Raw genomic sequence first — 11,323 nt, 5'->3', positions numbered from 1 at the left:
GTATCGGCATCTTCACAGGAGCGGCTGCGGATGGATGCTGTGTGCGTGTAACCTGCCCCCCCCGCCTGCATGCATGCATGCATGTATGTATTTATGTATACGTGTGTGTGTGCTGACACCCCCCCTTCCCTGCTCCTCATCAGATCCTGCCTTACATAAGGAGCGTGCCGGTGGGAGGCAAATGCCCGGAGGAAGTGGAGCCGAGGCGGCGGAGCCGGATAAGGGCTGGAAACGCTCGGGGCAGCGGAGGGGATGGGCAGCTCCCACGGGGATACTGCTCGGCGCCGGGCTCTGCTGCCTGGAAAATGCCGCACGTGGTGGAGGAGGGGGAGCTCCAGGGCGGGGAGAGGGCGCCGCGGCCCGGGGGCCTCGGGCTGCCGGCCGGGGACCCGCCGTGCCGGCCATGGCACACCCGCTGCCCGCGGCGTTCGCGCCCCAGCCCGCCGTCCTCCCCGCCTCAGCCCTTCGCCTCGCCTCGCCTCGCCTCGCCTCACCTCAGCACACCGGCCCCCGCCTCACCTCAGCACACCGCCCTCCGCCCCAGCCGCGGCGCGGTTGGGCGGGAAATGACAGACCCTCGCCTCAGAGGGCTCCGCGCGCAAGCGGGTGGGTGCAAGAGTGTTGGCCCGGGGAGGGGGGGCAGAGAAAATGTCCGCCCTGGCAGAGGCCGCCGGAGGCTCCCTCAACGGCTACAGCCTCTCCCTGCTGTGGCGTCCCGGGGGCCTGCGGCTGGTCTCCGGCTGGTGGCGGCCTTTGCCGCGGGTCAGGTACAGGTGGGCGGCCAGCACTGCGTGAGTGGGAGTTAGGGCTGGCTAACGTGTGCTCAGAGGTGGTGTACTCACTTATAAAAATACAGGCAAATTATCTATTATTTAAAAAAAAAATATAAAATGCTTTGGAGTGCTTTCCCTAGGTGTTACAGGTGCAAGTGTCTCGCAATGTCGAGTTGCACAGGGGTGGTTTGAACGCCCTTTGCTTTAATTCCTCACCTTCAATGCTTGCTGGCTTAGTTCAGAAGTGGTTTGAATTCTGAAGGCTCAGTCGCCTGTAGTTTAGGAGAACAGCTAACAAGAATTTAGACCATAAATATGCTATAAGGTTCAAATAAAGCTATCAGAGTGAATTACTTACGTGATATATTGTGGTTTACTGAGCATCGTTAAGCCAGCTTTTGACAGTTGATGCCACTTGGGGTGGTGCTGTGAAGAGAAACCTTTGTGCACACAGGAGGAACCTTCCCCTTCTCTTAATTTCTACCATTTCCGGGTAACCTCCTAGTGTTGTAGGACTGCACCTCTTCGTAGGTTTTCCTTAACAATCCAGGCAGCAGACTGTAAGAAGTTAGTAAAACTTCTGGTCTAGACACCTGCCACAGATACTGATCCCCTCTTTAACACGTGACAAATTAAAAGACTAACCTCTTAGAGGTTAGATAATGTGTATAAATGTTGGAAGTACTCTAAATGCAAATACAAACAGAGCTGATGATGGTAACCTAGGCATATAACAACCAAAATAAAGCAGAGGGCTCGATTCTCAGCTCTAAACTGACATTGAGCAGATGTGAAGAAGCAGAGTATTAGCCCTAGTACTTTTAGATAGGTGATCTTGTAATTTCTCTGGTTTTCTTAGATGCAAAATACATTGTGAGGTTTTTGTTACTTGGAGTAAGCTAGCAAAACCGATTTGTTGAGTGGAAAGAATCAGTTCCAGGTGTTTTGAAGGATGATGTAGTATTATCCTTTTTTTCCAGAAGGCAATCCGGATGTAAGACAAGCTCAGGACATGAGAGATTGTAGGTTTTTTTCCTGGTCTCTGCCATGCTTTGCTTTGTGATCATAGGAAATACACGTTTTTTTCTGATTTTCCCATTTAAAAAATAGTTAAAGCTATGTTGGAAAAGTACTGTAGGAATCAAAGTACCATTAGATAAAGCATTATTAATTAATTTACACACTTGTATTTCTAGAGTGTATTTCTTTTCTGAGGATGATGATCTATGAATGTACTCACTTGAATTTTTATGTGATTTCTATGTATTTTAAGCCCTTTAAGACATCTTATAGCATTTTCTAACCTAGTTGTGGATTTTGTAAATACAGGTTCATTTAACGAGTCAGTTCTCTGTAGGATACCATGTGTTTTTATTAAATAACACATTAGTTTTAATATGTTTTAGTTAATATATTAGTGTTTTCAGGAGGAAGGCATACTAAACCTGGTATTTTAGAATTTTAGGTGGCCCTCAGCAAAGACAATTAAAATGGCATGTAATATGGATTATCCATCTCCATTCTTTAAAAAAGCAGGAGAATTAAACCCTAAATGGAAATAACAAAATACATCACATACATAAATGATGTATTTTGTATATGTTCTTCATGTTTTTCCCCAAGTCGCATATCAAACAGGAACTGCTAACATCTAAAATGAAAGCACATATGAAGAACCATCAAAATGTTTCAGGAAAAATGTTATTACTGTATATGGTACTGTGGGCTAGGACCATCAGTGCTTCTACCATGCAGCTTCCACGTGTGTTTACTAACCACAAAAGCAAAAGATTAGTACTTCAAACACAATACACAGGACAGAATTTATATATAAAGTCACAAGTACAAAGGTAAGGAAAAGCAGGGACAAAAAAGTTCTGAACACTGTGCTCTGTGAAGAATATTTTATTTTTGCAGGGGAGAGAGACGATCAGTGGTGAGCAACTGTACATCCTGATTGTACCTGGACATGTAAATATTTTTTCTGTTAAGGAAACCAGTGCTTTTACCTTTGAAGTGAATAGTTGCTTTACCACTGATTTCCTAGGGAGTAGAAGCATGCCTACGGTCTTGGCATTTTTCTGGATGTCCAGTCTGGAGATAATTAAAAGAAGGTTGCTGATTTATGCAAGTGTGTATAATTAGCTTAGGAACAATGCCTTCTCTACTGTCATGGTTTCTTTCACACTAAAGACTGTCTAACCAGGAAATTTCCATGTTGATATAGCTTTACTGAATGGTAGACAAGGTATTTTTTACATAACTATTCTCTAAACTTGATCACAGTTATGAATTCAGGTAATTGTTTTAATTGAATTAAAATACAAACTTTTTAACGATGTATAGCATTCACAACAGTCAGAGATCCCAGGATTTCATACCTGCCTATTGCACCTTTCGTTTTTCTCTGTGTTAATTGTAGACTTCACTGCCTTAGCAGAGTGGAAGAGCAGATCACAGAGCAAAGCATCTAACTGCTAGCCTGCTGTGCTAAGAATGTTATGATCTTTGCTCAGCTATTTATGAATTATTTAAATATTAATGGGTGTTTAGAGGACATATAGTACATACTGAGCTTTTATTTCCTTGTTAGACTTTTGACTTGCGTCATTTATACCTTACAAAACCCCAAGTAACACATACAGGGTTGTATCTCATGTCTGTACCTCAAGCCAGGCTCTCATAGATTTGAGTGTAAATTCAGACTGAAGCTTGTAACAGCAACATATTTGAATCAGGATTTGTTTTTTAGTTCATTGTAACATGTATTTGAGATGTAAGTTATTTGTATATGCTTAGTAGTCAACAGGTCTCTTGTGCGTATACAGATAGGCTAGAATGAAGAACTGATATTCTGAAAGAATTGTAAAAGAAATACGGAAAATGCTTGTCATCCTCTGTAACCTCTAACTATATCAATGATAATGGGTTATAGATTTATAATCAGGCAATATTGTGAATATTTTAGAATTGCATTATGATGCTATTCTATATACTTTTAAAATATATTTTTATGTGATTGGTAAGACATAGACTTTTATATATTTTAAATTTCTACCATTGCTTTTTATTTGTAGCAAATCCCTAGAAGTACCACCACCATTTTTTACATAGTTTGAATCTGAACAAAATCATGGGCATACACTGGAGCTCCTAGCTCCTATTGGCCTGTGTGCTTCGTGTTTTCTCTCTGTATGCAGTACGTGTCTAAGCTGGTGTATGCTTGGATGAAGTCTGTGTGGGGATATATCAGCAGCAGGCACCGTGGTGGATGTGGAAACCCAGAGACAGAGCAGTATAGACATAGCCGAAGTGCTTTCTAGCACTCAGACAAAAATGCAATCTTCTGAGAGTGATGAATAATAACAAGTTTATCTTCCTGCATCATGCAACTCATTTTCTAGTCCAGCGCAAAGGTACAGTCTTTGATGAATAATAAAAAAACCCTTTTTCTTTCCGTATCTTCTCAGACAGACCAAAATAATTGTTCATATAGCTTGCTATTAGCTTGTAGGTCTGTGCATTTTACTGAATATATGAATTCAAAGTAACTCATAGTGAGAGCAGGAGTTTTATTTTAAACAAATTTGAGCTCTTTTATTCTCTGCTCACGGGCTTAGGCATTTCTAGTATCAGCTTCCATTTGTTACATGCAGTTACAGTAAGTTACACACTTGTTCTAAGGACAGGTATTAAGAGGAAGAGAAAGTGATTGCTCTAGCACTCATGTATATAAACATTGTCATGGCCCACCAGAGCAAACTAGTATGTGCATATGGCTATTAGATCATGATATATTCAAATTCAGTTGATAGTCTTGTGAAGTGGCCACAGGATTGGTGTGGCACTTGTGCAACTGTATGTTTCACCAAGTGGTGTTGGAAACATATCTAAACTGTCATTGTCTGAATTATTTTTGGTGTTAGGCTTTGATCTCTAAAGTTCTGTATTTTGAGGAGATTAATTTTCTTTTATAACAAAACCTCATATTTCAGCAAAGAAATAAAAAAAACAACAAACCAAAATCATGCCCTCAAAGTCAGGTGGCCACCAGATATTTTTCAAAAAGTATTCTTATCCAGTGTGACATCTGTTTTTGTCTGCATCTTACAATTTGCTGCATGTAACAAACATGACACTTTATGATACTTTCTTTGTTCTGTTAGTATTTTCTGCACTCTTATTTGGCATGATCACTTACTATTCCTGCTGCTTTATCAGTATGAATGTTATGTTATATTTATCAACAAATGTTTCCTGAACTGACTTTCCACTTCATCTTTGAATCCAGAAGTTGTAAAAATGTATGTCAGTGTAAATCTGTAGAAGTTATTTCATAGTTACTGTAAGTTTTAAATTCTCATTAGCTGTAACAATGCAGATCCTAAATGGGTAAAGGTGCATTTAGCGTAATATGTTGGTGGATGGCAGTGGCTAGAGTTTGAATCAAAGGATATAATCACTTGTGCATATTGTTCAATTATAAATTTCGTTTGCAATGTATCTCAGAGTCTGTGTTCATATTTAAGTGCTTTTAATGCCTGTTATGAAGCTACAGTGCTGGTTAATGTAATTTCATCCAGATCTACTTCTGTCAAATGGAATTTTAACTGTCCTGAGCTCCAGTTCACATTTATGAAAGTAGGAGGGTTTATTTAATAAGGTTTAGTCACTCCTTGGTTGCAAAGCATGCACCATACATAAAACTTATCATAAATGAAAGGAGACAATTTCCTTGCAATTTTACTTTTTCTCTTGAAGTATTTTGTCTTTTTAAAAAGCACATGAAGATGAAAAAAATTTGTTATGTTTAGTTTCTTATTATAGCTGTATTGTTCAGGTAGTGTGTTTTTAATTTAAGATAAATCTTTGCGAATGTCATTACTTAATAAATACATATTTTGCCATTCCATTGTTTATAAAGATCTAAAAGTTGACCTACGTGTATGTAAAGAAATGAAGCACACTTGATTACTCACTCTGTCAAACCCTCCAATAATTTTTCAGTGCATTGGTCAAACTAAGTTGAAGGCACAAATGTAACTGAGTAATATAATGATATGAGTGTGTAGGTAAAGGAGAGTCCCTCATATCTGCATTCTTTTGGCCCTCACCGAGGAAGACAGATTACAAATCTGTAACTATTACAAATTCTGTCACTGCAGCTGATAGCCAATCAGTCTGCATTTAACCGGCAGGTCAATCAGTGCTTGAGTAGATCAGGATTATCTACAGCATTTCTTGTGCCTTGCATAGCAGGACATGAGAGATTATCACAGGGGTTCTCTGTGTAGGTGACAGGGGTTCTGAGTATAGGTGATAGTAGTACTTTGTTGGAAACTAAGTATCAGCAGTTTTACTTGTGTTGCATTTTTTTTTTCTTTTTTTACTCTGGAATGATTTGTATGTCTGAAAATCCTAGGGTATGGAGTTTAAATAAATTTTCATTTACTGTGTGTCAGAGGAAATGTGAAAACTGGAATCCCAAATTCCATAAAATGGAAATCAAAAGAAAAGAATTTTATTATTGTTTGAAAACCTCATGACAAAGCTTTTCCCATGGCAAGGGAAAAAGAAGCTGAGATGTGAATGCTGAAAACATGGATTTGGTAGTACTACTGTGACAAGTGCAAAGTGCCTGTTCGGGAGAGTTGATCGCTGGCTGTCCCCACAGAAGTAAACCCTTAGCTGGACATTACTTCAGATTAAAAGTAACATCATTTATATCTAGGATTTAAGTCTCTTAGCACAGGTCTAAAGTGCTTTGATAGGTCACTGGCATCCCTCTCTCAAACTTGTACAAAGAGAGATTAAAAGGCAAAGAGCCTTACAGCATTGCCTGGAGGAGAGAGGTACTTCAGTGTTGTCTTGCTCTCACTAAGGGAAAACAGTATCTTGCTACTAATATTATTCTGCATCCTACTGCTTTGCTTTTCTGCCTGTCAGGAAAGGGTAGGAGAAATTACAGGTAGCATAGAGGAATGATCTGGTTTCAACGGCATTCCCTGTTGCTCTTAGCTAATGTTTCAAAACAGAATATGCTTTAAAATACTATTAAAATTCACCAAATGGTCCATGTAGCAGTTACTGGTACGTTCCAGCTCATAGAGTTTGCCTTTGCATGTTTGAATAGATGCTTCAGTTTTAACCCTGAGATGAACGAATTTTATTTGTCTGTTATGTATTGTGATACTCTGCTTTCTATGAACAGCCTTGCCAGTGGAAGAAATACATCATATCTGCTCCTCTTTCGTGGGCTGTTCATTGCTGTATGAAATGCAATGTTGCCCTTTTAAACAGTTAAAAAGAGCAAGGGAAGGAAATGGACTGCAGTGTTTTCATTCATTTAGAGGAGGGTTCAGATTTTTTAACAGATATAGAAAAAAATTTTTTTAAACTCTAATGGCATCTTGGCAAAGAAGGTAAAACTACATGTTTTCTGTTTTTTCTTTTTCAAGTGTCAAATCAATTATGAGGAAGAACTGAAAAAAAGGACTTATCATGTGGTAGTAGAGGAAGTAATAGGTTGTGGTTAGATAACCTTGATAAAAACAAACTAAAAACCCTCCAACTTGTTCCTTCTAGGTTAACAAGTCTTTCAGAGCATACATAAACATTCAAATATTTAATCTTAACACCACTGAAAGTTTTTTATACAGCTGTATATGCTACACATGAAAACTTGTCCAAATTGTATGTGTGAAGAATTTTAGCAGTTATCCTCTGTCTGTATTTAAACTTTGAGCTTGAATAGTTTGTACTTTAAAATAGCCTTTTGAAGATACACTTCTGGCAGATTTTTTGGTAACCTTCTCTTACAGATTCTCGAGCAGACATTGTCAAGAAAATTGTTTTATTTCTATAAAATACATACTTGAAATCTTCACAACCAAATAAATCAAGGGTAAAATATCCTTTAAAGAAGCCTTATTGACATAATTGGATAGAGATGTATAGCATTGATGCTGTCACGTGTATATGTGTGCTGTGATATTGTATTGAAGAAGCAGGAGAAGATCGATTGTGTCTTCTGTGAAAACATTACTGCCAGATAAGACTTACTGTGCTCTGAAGAAGCAAATCAGTAATATAAACAAGGAGCTGGATAAAGCGTTCAGTGGTCAAATAAAGTAGAAAAGCTTGTAGAGTAGTGAAAATAAATACTCTTGCTTTCTGTGATTTCCAGATAATTTTGTAGTCCTGTTTTGCAACACTGAAAATGTCCATCTCACTTTGGCCACAGTGAAATGGGATATCAGTGCAGTAACCTGCTGAGATACAAATTTAGGGACGATTGTATTAAACTGAAGACTGGAGTGGGGGTGCAGGAGTGTCATCCACGCATTATCCTTCATGGTAAGAGATACTGAGTGTGAAGTTTTCATTTCCAAATCAGTCATTCCTGCTGCATGGTTTTGTCCTGGCATTTGCTATGGCGTGATACCTACCCAGTTTTGGTTGCTGGTCAGTTAGTGACTAGGTATGGTTACTACAACAGCTGCTAAAGCTCTTGTACGCTGCAGACTTAAGGGAAGTAGAGATACAGCAGCAGCTGCCCCACAAAGATACTGAAAAGTTGGGGAAAAGGACTAAGAAGCTGTTTTTTTAAGCAAAAAAGATTCAGACAAATGTAATAGTTCCACAGTCTGCTTTACTTAAATTTTATTTTAAATTGAGTGGGTCAGCCGAGGGAGTGGGTCCTTCATTGGATAGTCATAGATTTTCTATGAGAAGGATAGTGTTGCCTTAAAATGCTTTTACTCTAGCTCATAGATCTACCAAATTGTTGAGAGCTGAAGAATTTTCATTGATTTAAGAGAGCTGTCCACACTTTTAGATTCACCTAAAAGGTCCTATTCCATACATCGTGCTAGAGCTTTCAGAAACGTGAGTACACTTCGGAAAGGACAGAAGCTTTAGCAGAAAATCCAGTGGTATGAAATGCACCAAAATGCATTTTCTAACTTCTTATGCTCACAAATATCAAGTTACAACTCTGCTGCATCAGCAGCGAGGGGACGCTTCAGAAACATACCAGCATCAATGTCACAGAACAGAACAGAAAAGCATCCCCACCAGCACTAGTTTAGCAGAGAGGAGCCAAACTCAGTGAGATTGCTCTCTAGGGAACAGCAGTGGTGATCACAGGAGTGTCTTCAGGTGCTCTGGTGTGGTCTCTGGAAAAAGCCTTTCCTGAGGCTTTTGGAGCCATGTAGGGGCTGTAGGGAGATTCACAAGATTCACCTCTTTGGGGTTGACTTCTGCAGCCCATCTCCCTGTTTTGAGGAACAGTTCTTTTCTGGATTAATACCACTGCCTCCTATCAGTGCTGCTACAGTCACATTAAAGCTTGAATAATTCTCCATCTTGCATCAGTAGTACTTTTCTAATTAATAGGTTTAATCATTAATGTTCTAAGGAATATATTGTAATATTAGCTGTTTAAATATTACCCTAAACTATGCTTTTAAAAAGATGAGTTTACAGCAATTTAGTAGGATAGCTGCAATGAGGAAGTAAATTTATGTTGTCCTGTACTGATGTTGTTCCATGCTAGGCAGCTTGTACCTAGAATAGAGAACATAATTCGGCATCATAAATAGATTAATTAATGTTAATTTAATGATGATGACGACAGTTACCATGATGATAATTTTATTAAAAGATGGTGGAAAAGCAGTTAATTGATGCCATGGTATTTTATTATTCTTGTTATGGTCTCTCACTAAGTAAAACTATCCTTTTAAAACCAGTGTCATTGTTATAGATTATAAGCACTTCATAGAAATGAGTTTGAATGCTACTAGTATTACTGTTACACTGCAATCTGAAGTTTTTACACAGGCAAAATTCCATGTCCTAGTAAGGACTAAGGGCCAGCTCAGCTTGGGACACCTACTGTTAATTCATTCCTTACTCCTAAACTCTGAGGACTTTTCCCAGGAGCAATGATCAAATCCAAGGGCATTTTGTTGATAGCCTGGATCCTAGTTCATTTTTATGCTAATTCACAATATTAACCAAACAGCTAAATCTTAATCTAGGTGTTTGTCTGTATGCCTCATTTAAGAGACATTAATTAGTCGTGACTATGGTGTACAGTTAGGATTCCTCCTGCACTTTTTTTTTTTTTTTGGTAAAGCACAGCTCGGGAGAAGGTACCTTTTCTGAGATAGATTAATGGTTAAATCATTCACTGAAATCCTCCCAAATTCTAGCTTAGTTTCCAAATGTGGTGGATCAAAATGTATGCTCTCCCAGTAAAAATATTTCTGGAAATTTAGTTGTACACAGTAATATTAAACTTAGTATATTTTGAAGAGAGGCTATTGAAATAAATGGCTTGCAGTAATGAATTAAGAAACATTGAAACATTGTAAGAAATATAACAATTTTCAGACTACTGCTATGTGTATTACTTAGAAATTTGTTTAGAGCATGTCTGTGTGTCCCCCTTCAGGTGCCCACTTCATGCACTCCAAGTGGAAGTAACTGCTGCTAATGCAAAGCGCTGTAGCTCAGCTGCTTGCTAACATAAACCACTAGGAACACACAACTTTAATCTGACTTTCCCAGTAAATATGGAGTTTGGTTTCTCACTGCTGTGCTGATGTTTAAAGCTCTGAAAAGCATGGCTCATCTACCTGTGAGAATGCTTGTTCTTCCATGGTGACTCATGTTACTGGGATCATGAAGCAGTTCTGTTAGAAGAGCAAGCTTTTTTCCTGCAGTTCCAAGACACTCCTTGCCACGTCAGTGGAAGTGAGCCCTGATCTTGCCACCTTCTGAACTAGAGAGAAGCTCCGTCTCCTGAGCCTTCAGCAACTCAGGAAAAAAAGCTACACAGTCTATGAATTATATGCCCCTAAATCTTACCCTTCTGACAGGATCAGAAGTGGAAGAAATTTCTGCACTCTCGTTTCAGAAACAGCATTGAGAGAACAGTGTTGATTAAGTTTATATGACCTAATGCATGTTGTTTGCTAACCTTGTTTGCTTTTTCCCTGTCCAACTGCATCAAACAATTAAAACCACTGCACACAGAGATCTTAGAGTCAATTCTATGCACATGAACTAGTGGACTTGAACAGAGTCAGCTGTGAGCAGTTGTATCAATGAAACAGTTTCGGACACACTTTTTCTAGGAAAAGAGGATAGCCTGAAATAATATCCCTTTTTTTCTTTGTCAGGTTTTGCTGTTAATTTTGGGATTCCATAAATCAAGGGTGTTAGAGTTTCAAGTGCTAGTGTAGTTTGGGTAGGCATCTTGTCTAAATGGATTTAAAATCTGTTTGCAAGCTGCACCTCCTAATCTTCTTAAAATAATTTTGACAAGAGGGTTAATGCTTATTAGTACCTGTCAGCTAGTGCACAGTAAAAAAAAAGGAATGGGTGAAAATCTTACTTGAAATATTTCAAAAGGGAGCTGTTGTAGTTGGTTGTGGTTTGAAGTGTTAAGAGGATGCCACTGTGATGTAGAAGCAACTGTATACACCAGAGAGTTATTATTCTCATCTGTAGTTAATAAGGGCAAGCTGGAGTATAAATGA

The 11,323-nt window shown here is 38.9% G+C and overlaps 1 protein-coding gene across 4 annotated transcripts in view; it reads left to right on the top strand.

The window, feature by feature from the left end:
• Window positions 1–11,323, top strand: part of RAPGEF4 (Rap guanine nucleotide exchange factor 4) — a 209,043-nt gene that overhangs the window by 50,425 nt on the left and 147,295 nt on the right. The window lies entirely within an intron of this gene.

Source organism: Falco punctatus (genome assembly GCF_963210335.1).
Source record: "Falco punctatus genome assembly, chromosome: 8".
Taxonomy (NCBI): domain Eukaryota; kingdom Metazoa; phylum Chordata; class Aves; order Falconiformes; family Falconidae; genus Falco; species Falco punctatus.
The sequence above is the reverse complement of the archived record's forward strand: the minus strand, read 5'-3'. Positions and strand labels throughout refer to the sequence as shown.